This window comes from Tachypleus tridentatus, chromosome 9, assembly GCF_004210375.1.
Source record: "Tachypleus tridentatus isolate NWPU-2018 chromosome 9, ASM421037v1, whole genome shotgun sequence".
Classification (NCBI taxonomy): Eukaryota; Metazoa; Arthropoda; class Merostomata; order Xiphosura; family Limulidae; genus Tachypleus; species Tachypleus tridentatus.
This window is the reverse complement of record NC_134833.1, coordinates 145023395-145042394: the sequence shown is the minus strand read 5'-3', so window position 1 is coordinate 145042394 and position 19000 is coordinate 145023395. Positions and strand designations below refer to the sequence as shown.

The following is a 19000-nucleotide window of genomic DNA, read 5'->3' as shown; positions in this document are numbered from 1 at the left end:
TGATAAGCAGAGAACAATGTTTCGACCTTCCTAGGTCATCTTCAGGTTAACAAAGAGAGTTTGCAACTGACCGTTGCCAGATACATATCTTAGGGACGAGAGTATAAACGAGTACGGAATTATAGGGGGCGCTGCAGTTGAATGTAAGGTTATTAATTAGTATACGAATATTAGTGTAATTTTGGTTTTAGTTGCTATATAAGTGTGGCTTCTTTATACCTATATTAATTAATAACCTAACATCCAACTACAACGCCCCCTACAATCCCGTACCCGTTTATACTCTCGTCCCTATGACATGTGTCCGACAACGGTCAGTTGCAAACTTTCTCTTTGTTAACCTGAAGATGACCTAGGAAGGTCGAAACGTTGTTCTCTCCTTATCAGCAAAAGTGTCAATACCCATACCAGATGTTCTGAAATACATTTTTATTTCAAGTGGGTTTCTCATCATCAACAAATGAACAGATAGTTTTGTTGACTTTCAGCTGAAATGACCAAAGATTCAGTGAAAGCACAGTTCAACTGAGTAAACAATTCAGGTTATTAAATGTTACAAATGATTTGTATTTCATATTTACTGCAAAGCTGCTATACCTGGTTGCTTCCGCGTTTGGTGAAGAAGTTATCAGATAGAGTCACACGTAGGGTCGGAACGTGCAATGAATTAAAAACAAACAAACAAACAAACGTGAACGCTTTCGAATAGCTGGCTATTCTTTCTTCTTGTGGAGAAATTGTCGCTACATCTAATTTTCACGTTCAGATCAGAGAGAAAGAGCTATGCTGAAAATAATTTTTAAAACTCGTGAAATTTCACGAGTTTGTAAGTCAAACATTTTTTTAGCTAACGACCAACTTTTACCAAGTTAACCTGACATGGCAAGTTGACTTACGTAGAAAGATTAGACCAGAAATTAATTTAGACTAAAAATGCCACGTGAGAGTCAAAAATCTTTGTTTCAATCTATTAACATATATTAAGACATTATTCAATTTACGTGAAGAAATAAGAATGTTCATGTGATATGTAACGAAAACAAGAACACCCATTACAAGTCAATTACACAAAATATAGAAGTCATAAAAAGTAAAACTAAGTATGGGATTACTTTTTAGCCCATGGGTGCAATTAAAAACAGAGGTAGTAAAATATAGTTACATTTGTTTAGATTACAATTTAGATTTTTATTGGAAAGTTCCTATTATTGTGGGTCTATTTACATTTTATCTACTTTCTTTGTTTAGAATTTTACTTTACGGAAATCAAGCTAATGGCTGTGTTTATACGCACGTTCATATACCTGGAAAGGAAGTGTTAAATATGCTTGAAGATCAGTAAAAACTAACTGGTCGTTTCTCCAATACATGACCTGTCATGACTTGCAAATCCAGATTTTTATGAGTCTTTTTTTTCGGGTGATTAGAAAATTAAATAGACAAATCAACAGGTTACTCCAGTAAAATGTTGTCTTCCTGTGAACTCTCTATACATTAGTGAATATATCGTCGTCTTCCTATGAACATTCTACATGCTAGTAAATAGATCTTTGTCTTCCTGTGAATTTTCTACATGTTAGTAAATAGATATTTGTCTTCATATGAACATTCTTCAATGCTAGTGAGTAGTTCTTTGTCTTCCTATGAACATTCTACATGCTAGTGAATAGTTCTTTGTCTTTCTATGAACATTCTATATACTAGTAAATAGATCTTTGTATTCCTATGAACATTCTATATGCTAGTAAATAGATATTTGCTTTCCTAGGAACATTCTACATGAAATAGTTCTTTGCCTTCTTATGAACATTCTACATGCTAGTGAATAGTTTTTTGTCTTCCTATGAACATTCTGTATACTAATGACTAGATCTTCGTCTTTCTACGAACATTCTACATTCTCGTTTATATGTCCTAGTCTTCCTAAGAACTGAGTAGGATTAAGCCTTTCCTTTCAACCAGACGTAGAAAACTAAAAGTGGAGCCATATGTCTGTTTATATGAACCACGTAATTGTGGCATTGTAACACAATTACGAGAAGGTGAAACAAGATCTTGTAGTCTTACCTTACCCTAGACAAGAGTTTTAGTAATCAAGATGAGATCGAACGAATCCCTGTTTCTTGGAGAGCCTATTCTTAGTAAATAGAAAAGAAACGAAATAAAGACGAAATAAAAGGTATTAAAAAACCAGATGTAACCGAAAGAGAAACAAAATCTCACTCATAAAACCTATCCGACCGTTTATTTCTGGATATCAAAGTAGTGCACCAGTTACCTTTTAAATTGTCCAGAAACTACAGAAACTTCTCATCAGGGTTTTAGAAATAAGGTCCATGTGGTTTGAATTTTGTGCAAAGCTACACGAGGCTATCTGCGCTAGCCGCCTAATTTAGCAGTGTAAGACTAAAGGGAAGGCAAGTAGTCATCACCAGCCATCGCCAATTCTTGGGCTACTCTTTTATCAACAAGTGGTGGGATTGACCGCCACATAATAACGCTCCCATTGCTGAGAGGGCAGACATGTTCGGTGTGACGGGGATTCGAACCCACGACCATCAGATTACGAGTCAAGTGCCTTAACCACCTGGTTAACCACCTATTGAGGTTGATAGTGAATAGAAGCTGTCATATCTGGGACATTTTCTACTTGTTCACAGTAGTAACTCAATTTTAAATTATTTGTTCCAATGGCTTTTTAGTTTATAAAGAAAGTTTTACAGACAGTTCAACAACGATCGAGAAAACCTAGTCGATCATGGTACAGCTTCTGTTTTCGGGAAGAACAAATGGCCGACGATTTGATACGAAACTTGTTTCTATTTACGACGTTTTTAAATATTTTCTTGTACCTTCAGAAAACGAAATATTGATAAAAAATGAACAAAATTTTAGTAGAAATAAATTCAGTGGGCGTCCTTTCATTTCTCCGTCATGTCGTTAATATACTTTAAATAAGCTGAAGGGAAGTCTGAGTCGAGTTAATGAATCAATCGATATCATGATGAATTATTGGTTAACGTGTCAGTCAGCGGATCGAAACGTTCAAGATTCGAGACGTAGTATAGTACTCTTGAATACAACCTGCACCTCCAGTAGTTTTATAAAAGTGGCTGTCAGTGTTGTTGTTCGTTCCAATGAGCCAGACAGAGTTCTTTTGGCTATACGTTTTACTGGGTGATTGTCTTTCTCTGGTCGATTGAGGGCTATACCTGTACACTAGCAGTCTTACCAGTTTACTTTATTTGATAATAAGATGCCGTTCGAGTTTTTTTTTTATTCCTCTAGTTTATTTTTGGAAGGTGCTCTTTAACTTATTTTGAAGGATTCTACAAGACGTCTTAAAGACATTTAGTTTCTTTGTGTGAGACTTTTCGTTCAAAGCTACAGAATGGGCTACGTTTCCATGGTCTTTCATAATTTGTAATAAGTCTTGAGAGATATCAACAGAACCCACTCCCTTTTCTTGGATTATTCGTATCTGATCCAACATTTGGAACTGGATATCAATTTCATAACGCATCAACCACCTCAGAATGTGGTCCGCGTCCTTCACTTGCATCAACCACCTCAGAGTGCGGTCTGCGTCCTTCACTTGCATCAACCATCTCAGAGTGCGGTCCGCGTCCTTCACTTGCATCAACCATCTCAGAGTGTGGTCCGCGTCCTTCACTTGCATCAACCACCTCAGAGTGCGGTCAGCGTCCTTCACTTGTATTAACCACCTCAGAGTGCGGTGAGCGTCCTTCACTTGTATTAATCACCTCAGAGTGCGGTCAGCGTCCTTCACTTGTGTTTACCACCTCAGAGTGTGGTGAGCGTCCTTCACTTGTATTAACCACCTCAGAGTACGGTGAGCGTCCTTCACTTGTATTAACCACCTCAAAGTGCGGTCCGCGTCCTTCACTTGTATAAATTGCACGCAAACCACGATTCCTAGGATTCACAGTTTGGAAACACTAGTCCACTGCCGACCCCACCAAAAATTAATAGGACTCAGAACCAAGATAAAAGTAATGTATGTGTTGATAAAGGTAATGTGTGTGTTGATAAAGGTAATGTGTGTGTTGATAAAGGTAATGTGTGTGTTGATAAAGGTAATGTGTGTGTTGATAAAAGTAATGTGTGTGTTGATAAAAGTAATGTGTGTGTTGATAAAAGTAATGTGCGTGTTTCTCTTTCCGTCTGTACAGAAATGCCAGCAGCACTTCTCACAATAAATACTGTAATTTACCTCTTGTAAGACGCACTTTTTTCTTTAAAAATACGTTGAAAAATTTCCATGCGTCTTCCAAGACAAAAGCGATGTGTTAAGGCAAGAGGTTAGCTTAGGATCTACTCAAAATGGTCACTTACACAGATCATAATCTTGTTACTTACCAATTACAAGTATTTTTAATAGCATAAAACATTCCATTTAACTGATATTGTCGATATACTGTGAAGTATACGATGTATTTGACTGTATTTACTTAGTAGGTTAAAAAAAAGTCAAGACTGTATCATGGTGTTGGTTGCTAAGTCAAACTATTTTTGTCTTAGAACTGTCTTTCCAAAATTAGGGTGCGTCATCCAAGATGTAGTGTCTTACAAGACGTAGAATATGGTACATCTTTTTGAATTGTGTGCATATTGTGTTAAATTTCTGGCAAATCTTTATGAGGGCTATTTGTACTAGCCGTCTTTAATTTAGCAGTATAAGACTAGAGGGAAGGAAGCTAGTCATCACCACCCACTGGCTACTCTTTTACCAACGAATAGTGAGATTAATCGTACTATATAACGCCCCCACGACTGAAAAGGGCGAGCATGTTGGTGTTACGGGGATTCGAATTTGCGACCTTCAGGTTAAGAATCGAGCACACTAACCAACTGGCCACACCGGGCCTCTTTAAACTGACCTTTTCTGTTTTTATTTCCATTTGCGTTTACAATATGTGCTGTTAAGAACTACACCATTCTATTCAAATTCTAAAGTCCTATTACTTTTCAAATATTCTGTATATCATTGATTTAGTAGCAAAAATAAAGTTAGGCTCTGAACTTTTATACATTTACCAATGTACTCTAGATAGATCTTTTTGCAACTGCCTTCTGAAGTATTTACCATGTAGTGGTTGGAATGTATAGAAAATACATTTATTGTGGAAATTGTGGGCTCTGCTTATTTTGTATCTCGCACAGAATGAATATATAAATAATTAAAGAACTATTTCCCTCGACGTATTAGGTTTTGTATAATCCAACACGACAGTGCAAAAAAATAATTTAGTATTTATGATTTTTCAGCACTTTGTTTGAATTTTGCGCAAAGCTACACGAGGGCTATCTGCGCTAGCCGTCAATAATTTAGTAGTGTGAGGCTAGAGGGAAGGTAGCTAGTCATCAACACCCACCGCCAACTCTTGGGCTACTCTTTTACTACAGACTGACAGTGGGACAGACCGTAACACTATAACGCCTCCACGCCTGAAAGAGCAACATGTTAGTGTGCGGCGGGGATTCGAACCCGCGACCCTCGGATTAGGAGTCGAGTGCTTTAACCACCTGGCCATCCCGGGCTAGCATTTTAGTCCTTCTGCAGAAACAGGTAAATTCCTTATAAATATGAAACTGCAAAAAGTAAGTTAAAGCTTTTTATCTTATCTACAATATGAACTATTTTAAAGTAATTATACTAATGATTGTTTTTAAGCACAAAGCTACAAAATGGGCTATCTTTGCACTGCCCACCAGGGGTATATATACCAGGTTTTACTAAGAAGAGTGTATTGAAGTTCTATGTGATTTATTTTGTACTTCGAAAATATTTGCAGTATTCGATGATCCGAAGGTTTACTTGGTTTTAACCCATTTATGACTACGAAAATATTTGAAATATATGGTGATTTGAAGGCAAACGGGGAATTACATGCATAAGGAAAAGTTTTATTCTTGTTGGAATATATTACATTTATCTTGAAACATTAGTCTGTTTTCTTCAGAACAAAACAGACCGATGTTCTGTCGAAACGTAATATGTTCTTCCACTAATAACATGTTTCTTATTTTTTGCTTCCCTGTTATTTTATTAGCATAATGTTGTTTTTTACTCGTAGATCTCGAGGTTAACTTGGTGTAGCCCATTCCAGCCAAAGAAAATGTTCAAAATACTCAATGATTTGAAATGTACTTGGTTTTCAAGTACAAAACATTTCAAATAGTCGATGACCTGAATGCTTATTTGATTTAAACCCACTTATATTTCGGAAAACATTTGATATATTCTATAGCCTGAAGACTTGTATAGTTTGAAGCGATTTTGTCGAATGGCTGAGTGAACTGTTACCAAGCGGGATATAACTATATTACCTCAAAAGACCAGGCCATGATGTTTTGGATAACATAGGGGTAAATAAGTATAATTCTAAAATCGGTGATTTTATTTACACTGAGAGACTAAAAAAAAAGAGAAAGAAGACAAGTTTTGTTTTTTACACGTCTATTCTTTTAGGGAAAAAAATCTGCGCTCTATAAGTTTTGACAGCTGATAACAGTAAAATTCCGGTTTCGATACCAGCGGCGAGTACTGCCGCATATAGTCCATTGTACAACTTCGCCCTTAAACAACAACAACAAATAATTCTTCAGAAAAATGCGTGGAGAGATACACATCCTCTCAGAAGATATTAGATCAATAGTTGTCGTGACAACTTGGTTGTTTGTTGGATGGAACTTGGTGAAAGGTTGAGACCGAACCATCTGATGAAGTAGTGGGAGGAGGCAGGATAGTAGCTGAAACGAGGGTTAGAAGAGGTGGTGATAGGAGAAGCTGTAAGTGAAGGAAAGATAAGCTTGGTTTGATTTGAATTTCGCGCAAAGCTACACGAGGGCTATCTGCGTTAACCGTTCCTAATTTAGCAGTGTAAGACTAGAGGGAAGGCAGCTTGTCATCACCACCCACCGCCAACTCTTGGGCTTCTCTTTTACCAGCGAATAGTGGGATTGATCATCACATTATAACGCCCCCACGGCTGAAAGGGCGAGCATGTTTCGAGCGACAGGAATTCGAACCCACGACCCTCGGATTACGAGTCGAGTAACTTAACCACCTGGCCATGCCGGGCCCGCAAATAAGAACATCTAAACATAATGGCGAAGGATGATTAGACTAAGCATAGAAATAAACTGTAATTTCTCATCATTTTGCTAACCAAAAGGCCAAGCAAAACAAGTTTTTTTTTGTGGGTAAAATTGCTTAGAAGGGTGTACCGTAATTGTGCGATACATCAAAATTTCCTGCCAAAATTATGATGCGTTTCGCTATAGCAAGAATTTCATTATCGTGATGTGAATATGTATTCGGAATAGGGATTTTTCAAACGAAATTAGAAAATCCCTCGAGCATTGACAGAGAAACGGGGTATGGATATTAATAAGTGTTAACCGATTTATTCTCACCTTACTGGTATATACCTTTGGGTATTGTAGCCGTTACATGGGTTTGGTTTGTTCTGAATTTCACGCAAAGCTACTCGAGGGCTATCTGTGCTAGCTGTCCCTAATTTAACAGTGTAAGACTAGAGGGAAGAAAACGCGAGTTCATTAAACAGAAAAGTTTTTCAAACATGAGAAGCATTCTTTGAGAGGAAATACCTCATCCTTGCTTTCCTAATACTAGAAACATTCGTTAAGGGGAATAGCGTTATCTGTGCTTTCCAAATGTGAGAAGCATTCGATAAGAATAAAGGTTTCTTTAATGTTTTCCAAGCCTTAGAGGTATTCGTCAGTCGTTATATTGTGATGATAGTTTATGAGTTGCGTTCAATAACTAAAAAAGTTAAGATTTTTTTTTATTAACAAGTTAGAAATCTATGTAATGATTTTAAGTTTTAGGTCATTTTAAGTATATAAAATTAATAGATTTTTTACGCCTATTTACCATAATTACAGGATTTCGATGGCTTAACAGTAAGTCTGATGGCATCTAACGCTAAAAAATTTGGTTTGGTTACAAGAGGTGGGCAGAAAAAAATAGCCCAGCTTAGAGCTTTGGGCATAAATATTTTGTTTGTTTGTTATTAGGCCTGGCATGGCCAAGCGTGTTAAGGTGTGCGACTCGTATTCCGAGGGTCGCGGGTTCGCATCCCTGTTGCGCCAAACATGCTCGCCCTTTCAGCCGTGGGAGCGTTATAATGTGACGGTCAATCTCACTATTCGTTGGTAAAAGAGTAGCCCAAGAGTTGGCGGTGGGTGGTGATGACTAGCTGCCTTCCCTCTAGTCTTACACTGCTAAATTAGGGACGGCTAGCACAGATAGCCCTCGAGTAGCTTTGTGCGAAATTCCAAAACAAACAAACAGATGGTTGTTATTAAGTACAGAACTACACAAAGGGCTATTTGTGCTCTTTGCACCACGGGTATCAAAATCCGATTTCTTACATAATGAGTCCTTAGACATATCACTATGCCACTTGGGAGGCGTGTGCTTAAAAGGAAATAAATATATTTATAAAGAAACAAACGACTGTAGAGGTAATTTTCGTTTTTGAATTATGTGTGAAAATGAGGGACTTTTGTAACAGGAATTTTCCTCTAAAAAGTATAGTTTTTTTTTTTTTACATTCCTGATAATTGGTATACATTTTAATTATTTCATCTATTTTATAATTTTACTTAATTATTCATTATTGTTTCGTGTTTTTGCAACTTGCTGGGTCATTATTTTAACGGTTTATGTTTTGACTCAATTTCGTTTCTGTTACAAATTATGATATTTTGAGCTACGAAAAGTTGTTGTTTTTTTCAGATAGTGTTAAAATTACTTTTAACAACGAGTTTTTCTTTCATTTTTCTAATGTTGTGTGGTATTGAACTTTCGCCTGAACACTTGTTGTGGTTAACGATACGTGTGTGTGTCTTTAATTGCTGATAATGGCTCAATAACATATTAAAATTTTATGCAGATAAAGTATTCGCAAAGCCCAAGTGTCAAAGTTTGTTTGTTGTTTGTTCAATTTCGAGTGAAGCTATTGAGGACCATCTGCGCGAGCTATCCCTAAAGAGTGATAGGCAAGAAGGAAAACAGCTAGTCAACATCACCCACTGCTAACACTTGGGCTATTCTTCATCAGTGAATAATTGGATTCACTCTCACTTTATAACGCCCCCATAGCTGAAAGGGCGAGCTTGTTCAGCCACCCGCAGATTGGAAGTTAAGTGTTGAAGTTACTTTATAGAAAGATACTCTTTGTATGACGAACATGCAGAATGTTTACCATTTGTAGGATTCCGTTTAGATAAATATATCTGTACACCTTATCGTCTATAGAACTACATACTTCTCTGAACTTTCACAAAAGAGCGAGTTTAAGCTTCTGTATTGCACTGTTTATAATAATGAAGACAAGAGGGCGCTGATATGAGGTCTACTTAGAATTTATTTGTTTGTTTTTTAATTTCGCACAAAGCTATTCGAGGGCTATCTGTGCTAGCCGTCCCTAATTTAGCAGTGTAAGACTAGAGGGAAGGCCTCTAGTCATCACCACCCACCGCCAACTCATGGGCTACTCTTTTACCAACGAATAGTGGGATTGACCGTCACATTATACACCCCCACGGCTGGGAGGGCGAGCATGTTTAGCGCGACGCGGGCGCGAACCCGCGACCCTCGGATTACGAGTCACACGCCTTAACACGCTTGGCCATGCCGGGCCTTCTACTTAGAAAAATGGCTCATAAAATATTTTATTATATTTTTTATATTAAATAGATTAAAAATTATTCACAAAAAAAGATGAAGTGATTATTGAAAGATATAAATGAAATTATTTCACACGTTTCTTGACACATACGTTTTATGTATTGTTAAAATGTTAATTTCCAGAGAAATTAATTAAATTTTATCAAAAACATTCAGGGGGCCACAAAAGTAGTTAGGCTTACTGACACTAACAAGCAAAATAGTACAACCAGCGTTAAGAAGTTAAACTACATGTTATTCACACTTACGTTAGTACATGTACGTTTACAGAGGTATATACATTACATATTGGGCCCGGCAAGGCCTAGCGCGTTAAGGCGTGCACTTCGTAATCTGAGGGTCGCGGATTCGCGCCCGAGTCGCGCCAAACATGCTCGCCCTCCCAGCCGTGGGAGCGTTATAATGTTACGGTCAATCCTACTATTCGTTGGTAAAAGTGTAGTCCAAGAGTTGTCGGTGGGTGGTGATAACTAGCTGCCTTCCCTCTAGTCTTACACTGCTAAATTAGGGACGGCTAGCACAGATAACCCTCGAGTAGCTTTGTGCGAAATTCCAAAACAAACAAACATTACATATTAATCGGGTAACAGTACGATAAAGTTCGATCCAAACATATCTTAGTAGTTTATATCGACAAGTGTAAATTTAGGCATAAAATAACTACCAAGAATCATTAAAATATTTGCAGTATATTTGAAATCAGCTATTGTAAACATCAGACATAAAATATAATAAACGTGTGGAAAATATAAATATTTGAGTAAGTAGACTTCGTTAATTCGTCTATTGGACGACTGGTTTTAAATTTACCGTTTGTTATCGTACTTAACTGATCATTAATTCAAGATATTTTTCAACCCCCTCACCCACCCCCTCCTATTCTGCTGTACCTAACACTTGCCTATGCACTGGTCGGTAATTAAAAGGACATTTGAAATTGCAAAAATCCATGTTAAAACATTTCCTGCAGTATCTAAGACTAGATGTTCTTGCGTAGGGTACTCGAAAGTGTTCTGTGTTAAGAGTAAGTAACCCCAAAATTTTAAATAAAATGTTTTTTATTTCTTGCTTTTGAATCTCATATATCATGTACAGTATGCGTAGTTCTTCTCGTGATAAATGGGTGCGCCCGTATTAATGACGTCACAAAAGTGTAAACTGCAACCTTAAACGTCCCATATGTGATATAATTTTAGTGTCTACTGACTGACTGATAGAAAAAATACTATTGTATAGTTATGCAAGTAGTTAAAACGGGTTACCCCTGCAGGACATATCCTTTCTTTAGTGTTTTTGTTCGACCCTTACAACGTTTTTGGTCATAAACCCAACAGTAAGGTAAGAGAGAAAAACTAAGTTGAATATAATCTTTTCGTCTTTCTCTTTCATAACGTAAATTCCAAGTAAGCTGTTTAAGGTCTTACATCTTGATTAGGCTTAAATTACACAAAATGTAAACTTAGCCTAATTTTCGACAAATTCTGAAAAGTTTTTTCTTTTCTTGTCATCAACTAGGGCTTTGGCATAATTTAGAAAATAAATTTTTATTTAACCTAAAAAGAAATGATTTTCAAATGTGGGCGAATACGTTTGCGCAAATAAATTAAGTATCTCTGCACGATTCACACGGGAAACAATCTACCAACAGGCGCTTGTATCTACATCTGCCAGACTCATGGTGAACCCATTTTCAGCTACACACACATGCACACGCACATGGACAGATGTTCAACTTTGTACTGCACGTCTAGGTACAACTATACTTAGTTCTGTTGTCAACTAGGAAATGATGAGGAAACGAAACTTACATCTTACTTGCAGAAACTATGACTTAGTTTTTCTGTATGTAGTTTTACAGGGTGATTAGAAAGTGACAAAAAAACAAACAAATTGGAATTCGTTTCGGAAAGGAAAGGAGACTTCCTTTTAACACAGCCGATTGTCGTTTCGAGACATTTGTGGATTTATCACATTCATTACCACAGCATCAAGTGGCATAGATGTAATAGAATAAAGTTGAATTGTTTAACTTAAAACATATTTATTAATGGACATACAGAATATAATATAGTTACAACGTTTTACCGGCTTAACTTGGTGTCATTAGTTATATTCACCGTATTTGTTTGTTTATTTTTGAATTTCGCGCAAAGCTACACGAGGGTTATCTGCGCTAGCCGTCCCTAATTTAGCAGTGTAAGACTACAGGGAAGGCAGCTAGTCATCACCACCCATCGCCAACTCTTGGGCTATTCTTTTACCAACGAATAATGGATTGATTGTTATATTATAACGCCCCCACAGCTGAAAGGATGAGCATGTTTAGTGTGACAGGGTACAAACCCGTAACCCTCAGATTACGAGTCGAGTGCCTAAACTATTCGGCTCTGCCGGTCCCACCTTAGTTCTGTCAGGATCATATTTGTAAACACAGTGTCAAGTGATATAGGAGCGGCACAAAAAAGTGTAGTTGTATGAGCCATGTTTATAACCCGTAGTGTCAAATGGCGTGGGTGTGGCAGAAGAAGGTTTAATTGTATATACTATGTTTTTAACCATAGTATGAAGTACCGTAGGCGTTGTAAAATAAAGTGTAATTGTATTTGCCATATTTGCTACCACAATATCAAGTGACGTAGACTTGGCAGAAAAAAAATGTTGTTGTATTTATCATTGTTGTATCTACTATATCAAATGACATTGATATGATAAACATACACAGAACACATACCTGCATTTTATCATCAAAATAGGAACCTTACGGATAAGATTAAAAAAAAATGTCTCTTCAGTTTCGGATAACTCTGGACCTTCAGATCATGAGTCGAGTGTCTTATCCACCTAGCCATGCCGGGTCACGTACCTAGTACCTTATAAATTTAAACTATGTTTTCTTAAAAGACTTGGTTACTTAGCTGCTAGCAAATTTAATCTGAGTTTCTTAAAAAATGCGTTTTTATTTCGGTGGCACGTTTTAGCTATGTTTCTTAAAAAAAAAAACAGATTAAGTGTTTAGCTAGCGTATTTAAACGTTTCTTACAAAAACAATTAGTTATTTAGGTACCTTGTACATTTAAACGATGATTTAAATATAAAGTATTTTTTGTGTTATACGTAAAGTTTTGTTGAAAGCATTTATACTGGTATATCAGACTGGTTTGATCATTTTTCCTTCACTGCTTGAAACATCTTGATCTTAGGTAATAAACATAAAGGTGTCATCAGTCTGAGAAATGAACAACGTTTTCAGATCGACTTAGTTTGTTCTCCAGATATTTTGTTTGTTTGAAGTTACGCACAAAGCAACACCACGGGCTATCTGTGTTCTGCACACAACGGGTATCGAAACCCGATTTCTAGCGTTGTAAGTCCGCAAACATACCGCTGTGCCACTGAAGGGGAACCTCATATGTCTTGACGATGTAGCCTCATCTAACCAGTTCCTTTGTTTATACAAGGAGATGTATTTACGTGGGGCCCGGCATGGCCAAGCGTGTTCAGACGTGCGACTCGTAATCAGAGGGTCGCGGGTTCGCGTCCCCGTCGCGCCAAACATGCTCGCCCTTTCAGCCGTGGGGGCGTTATAATGTGACGGTCAATCCCACTTTTCGTTGGTAAAAGAGTAGCCCAAGAGTTGGCGGTGGGTGGTGATGACTAGCTGCCTTCCCTCTAGTCTTACATTGCTAAATTAGGGACGGCTAGCACAGATAGCCCTCGAGTAGCTTTGTGCGAAATTCAAAAACAAACAAACGTATTTACATGATTGTACATAAGAAGAGATAATCTGAAAGTGGTTCTATCGACTATAGATACTAAAGACAGCATGAAAAGAAAATGCATTTTTAATGAAGCCACTGCAGTCGCGTGTATTACATGTATTCCATAGGGCTAGTCTATGTAGCTTAATTAAGCAGTCTATCTCTACTTCAATCATTTGACTTTTTTTTTTATTCGTCGCTCTCTTTAACAAGTGAAGGATGGAATTCTGGTAATCTCTAGGTTTACCTCTGGGTTTAATTTGTAGCTCTCTATGTATAGGGCGTTTGATAACGAAAACGAATTTATCCGAGATAATTTTCCTGCAAAGTTGGTTCTTTTTTATGTTTCATGCAATTAATTTAAAAAATGTTTTTTTAACCTTGGTCAAAATTTATTAAAATTAAGATACCTTTTGTGGTTTCCAAAATTTAAAGGCAATTGTTTGTAATGAATATAAAGGTTGTAAAGGTATTACTGCTTTTTTATTTCAGATTATGGGTTGATTTCTGGCTGATTAAAAACACACAAAACAACCATTAAAAAGGAGCTCAAATTTTTTCTCGAGGTAAAACAAATTATCCATAAAGTTTATATTATTTCTATGCTCCATAGTCCCATGTTTGATCCTCTCATGACAACTTCGGTCTCATTTTAAAATGTCCAGCTAGCTATTGATGACAAATCGTCTCACGAATTCAGACAGCCTTTCCTCCACCTCATGCCTTTTCCAATGTGACGAGACAAGTACATTTCTGTATCTTTTTAAAAACAAGAGTAAACAAAATAAAACAAAACGCCGCATCAATAGAAAGGATTCCCAGGATTATAATGTCGATATAAAACGTACCCGGCTCGGCATGGCCAGGTGGTTAAGACGCTCGACTCGTAATCTGAGGGTCGCGGGTTCGAATCCCAGTCGCACCAAATATGCTTGTTCTTTCAGTCATGGGGACGTTATAATGTTACGATCAATCCCACTATTCGTTGGTAAAATAGTAGCCCAGGAGTTGACGGTGGGTGGTGATGATTAGCTGCCTTCCCTCCATTCTTACACTGCTAAATTAGGGACGGCTAGCGCAGATAACCCTCGTGTAGCTTTGCGCGAAATTCAAAAACAAATAAAATATACCCTATATTTTGGAGATGACGGTAGAAGTAGGACCCACATTGCAGTAGAGGTACACTGTCTACCAGTCTTTACCTCCGATCCGCCAGTCTCACATGTAGAATAATTAAATAATCAAGGGAATAGAAGTAGATATTTGGAGAGCGAGATGTGGGTGTTCAAGCCCACAATGTCCCACATCTATACCACCCTTCACTGTCTGCAGACAGTTGTTGGAAGGTGACTGTTCACCAAAGTAAAGAATAACAAGAAGAAAAATTCAAAAAGGTAAAATAGCAAAGAAAAAACAATAAGGAGAAATATTCATTGTCTCTGATGAATTACACAACATTATTTCCTCCTATTTATTAGCATGTGTACATGCTGTCACAATAACCTCTTGACGACACAACATACAAAGCTCTACAGTGTATAACTTGTCAATGTAGGTTTATATACCTGTGAACGCGCATTAATTGTAACTTTGTAGTCATTTTAAATTCACCTATAATACCATTCAGTTTGTTTGAAATTAAGCACAAAGCTGCACAATAAGCTATCTGTATGTACTCTGCCACCATGGTCATCGAAACCCTGTTTCAAGAGTAGTAATTCCGTGAACATAGCGCTATGTCACTGGGAGGAGTGTGTTCAACGTGCTTACAGGAACAAAACAGGTGTTTTCAGTTTTATTTTTCAATTTCCATGCACGTGCATGCCTCATGCACACAGTCGTCTCAACAAGACATTCCCCGCTGGTACAGCAGCAAGTCTACGGATTTACAACGTTAAAATCAGGGGATTGATTTACCTTGGTGGACTCAGGAGATAGCCAGATGTGGCTTTGTTATATGAAAACATACACACTCAACAATACGGTTGTTGATCATTATTTATTTCTTAAATTAAAATACACATATAACATATAACATATATACATATTTCACTTATAACAAATTTATTTCAAGAAACAATTACAAATATTAATTACGTTCGTTATTGATGCACCAGAAAATAAACGTAATGAAACAAGATGTAAAAATCTACAACAGTAAACCCCAAAGTTCGTTTTCCAATAGGAAGAAATGGTTCAACTGTAGAGGGAGGAGATACGTGCGATTGTAACACCCAAAAACATTGGTAAATATTCTGTCTCTCCGGAACTCTTCCAAAATTTGAAAACATATCTCGAATCCGAATCACTTACCAGTATGGCTGAACCAATACTAATTTTCAGGGCCCGGCATGGCCGAGCGCGATAAGGCATGCGCTCGTAATCTGAGGGTCGCGGGTTCGCATCCGAGTCGCGCTTAAACATGCTCGCCCTCCCAGCCGTGGGGGCGTTATAATGTGACGGTCAATTCCACTTTTCGTTGGTAAAAGAGTAGCCCAAGAGTTGGCGGTGGGTGATGATGACTAGCTGCCTTCCCTCTAGTCTTACACTACTAAATTAGGGACGGCTAGCACAGATAGCCCTCGAGTAGCTTTGTGCGAATTTCAAAAACAAACAAACTAATTTTCAGGCCATGATGGAGAAAAAAACTTATACTCTATCCTAAAATTTCACATAAAACTCGGTAGTGACCGTACATGTTGCGCCATACAAGATCTGGTTTCTTCGCGGTCCTAGGAAGAACACAAGGAAATTTATTTACTGTTTTAAGGTGGCCAAATGCGTTACCTGCTTGAACACGAACATTTCTATTTTGAGCAGAAAGAACATGGTCCAAACCATCCTCTAAACTCATCACTTTCGTGGCTGCGCATTATCAAGAAGTGAATTCTTTTTTTTTTCAACAAAGCATTTGTTAATAATAATAATAATATTAAAAGTCACATTTTTTAAAACTTGAATACCAAAAGCAGTGACAACTCTTTGTAATCCACCTAATCCCTCGAATTTGATCTCCCTAACCCACAGGCTGGGTGTTGTTTGTACAAAACAAAAATTAAAAAGCATGTAAAGAGTATTGCAGGTGCTTAAGCCTATCCTCTCACTGTTCACAGCCAGACGTGGGAGGGGGAAGAAGTCGCCACTCACAGAAGAAAAGAATAACAAAAATAAAATGTGAAGAACAATATGATACGAAGAGTAAGTTGGCAGAAAAACCGTTAAGAACATAAACATATTTTGTTTAGAGAACATATTTTATTTTCAACAGAGTATTGGTCTAGCTTCTTTTGGTATCTATATAAATAGAACAATAATGTCTGTTGTTCGTCACACCATTTGAAGTGGCTTTTTTTTTTCTTGGTGCAATACTGCACAATTGATTATGTGTCGTGTGTACACCACCTGGAATTAAAACACGAATTTTAGACTTGGAGTTTCGGAATCTTACCGCTGACACACCAGGGAACGATTATAATAATAAATTCCCCCTAAGTGAAATGATAGTTAATACGAAAATTGAAACAAAGTAAAAAATTAGGAAGACGTAAATTAATCTTTGTCATGTAAGATTGGGGCTTAGCATGGCCAGGTGATTAAGACGCTCGACTCGTAATCTGAAGGTCGCAGGTTCGAGTCCCCGCCACACCAAACATGCTACCATCTCAGCCGCGGGGGCGTTATTAAGTGACGGTCAATCCCACTATTCGTTGGTAAAACAGTAGCCCAAGAGTTGGCGGTGAATGGTGATGACTAGCTGCCTTCTTACTGGTCTTACACTGCTAAATTGGGGGCGGCTAGCGCAGATAGCCCTCGTGTAGCAAAATTCAAAACCAAACCATCTGAAATTGACCTACTTATGTCTAATAACATGCACTGTAAACACATAAAAGTAGTTTGGGTAGGTTTTGAATTTATACCATTTTTAATACCTCCAATTAACTCCGCAAACTGACACTAGGGTTAAGAAATCATCTGTTAAAGCATTGCAATAAATAGAGTTTTATACTTATTAAAATGTTTTATATAATTTCAGTATTTCACAAGTTGAATCCGATTGTATTTTAAAACAAATAATTCGTTTAAAATGTATTGTTACTGCAGAATAAGTCATGTATTTTCAGCAGATAGGTAAGAACACTTTTTGAGAAACAGTATGGTGTAGTACGACTTCCAGCCTGACGGGTAAGCGGTAGTTCATAGACTTGCAACACTAAATCCCAGAAATTTGGTGAATTAATAATAAAAGTTGAATTGTTAATTGACGTTAAATCATCAATACAACGAGGAACGTTGCTTTAATTTTGATCATCAGAATATTGCTTTAAAATTTTAATTAGAAGAATATGCGAATTAGTTATATTTGCAGAAAACCCATCCCCCCCTTTATCGGTATGACGACTGTTTATATATAAATCTGATTATTCACTATAATATAATTAACCTCGACCTGCAGAACGTTTTTAGTCGTTTTCAAGCCCTTTGCTTGAATTTTCCTTATTCTATCAATTTCACGCACGCAATTTAAACTACGCTTTCTTGCAGGCGTTATGCGTTAGACATACAAATCCCTGTCTACTTGAATAATTATACGCGGACAAATAAAAACACTCTCGTAGACGTAACATTATTCAATAAAACTACACTAAAACTAAAAAATAAAGTAATATGACGGTATTGATGAAAATGTATGGCGTATGAGCAGTCATGAGCGCTCAATATATGACACAATTTTACGATCTGAAGCAAAGAAACTCACGAAAACAAAGAATAGAACCATTGTAAAAAGAATGTTGCTTGAGTACAGTTATAGCAGTCTATGAAAAGAACTGCAAAGTAAAGTAAATGTAAAGTTGTAATGAAGGCAAACAGAGCTGAATATATAGAAACGTCTCAATCCGTGTTCACAGAGTGATAGACACATGGTTTTGAACAAACTGTGCATGCACATTTTAGAACCAAATGAGTTGAGAAAGCCCATAGAAATTCTATTTAGTGTAGTGCTAATATTTTTAAAGGAAATTACATGTAAGTAAAGCGTTGTTTGTGTGACGCCAAGCGTGTTAAAGCGTTCGGCTCGTAATCCGACGGTCGCGGGTTTGAATTCCGGTCGCACCAAACATGCTCGTCCTTTCAGCCGTGAGGGCGTTATTCGTTGGTAAAAAGAGTAGCCCAAAAGTTGGAGATGGGTGGTGATGACTAGCTGCCTTCCCTCTAGTCTTACACTGCTAAATTAGGGACGGCTAGCGCAGATAGTCCTCGAGTAGCTTTGCGAGAAATTCAAATTCAAACTTGTGTGACATACTTTGCAAATTAAAAAAAAGCTAAAGTTTAAATCACAACCAGTCGTCACTTGATGATAACGATACTGTGCCATACATACTTCATTTAAAACACTGACGAAGGTAAAAACATAGAAGACGATATGAAAATGGAAAGCCAATACACAATCCAAACTTCTTGGGCAACGGCCTTTCTAACAATATAAGCCTTATAGCGTATG

At 37.3% G+C, this 19000-nt stretch overlaps 1 protein-coding gene across 5 annotated transcripts in view; it reads left to right on the top strand.

Annotated features, from left to right (window-relative positions):
- The window catches only part of LOC143226593 (sodium/calcium exchanger 3-like), a 129651-nt gene that overhangs the window by 27555 nt on the left and 83096 nt on the right, over positions 1-19000 (top strand). The window contains exon 1 of one of the 5 annotated variants that reach the window (XM_076457778.1): positions 5290-5590. The exons of the other annotated variants lie outside the window; for them this stretch is intronic. The gene's annotated coding sequence lies outside the window, so the exon portion shown is untranslated. Of the gene's footprint in view, positions 1-5289; positions 5591-19000 lie in introns of those variants that run through there. 5 annotated transcript variants of the gene reach the window in all.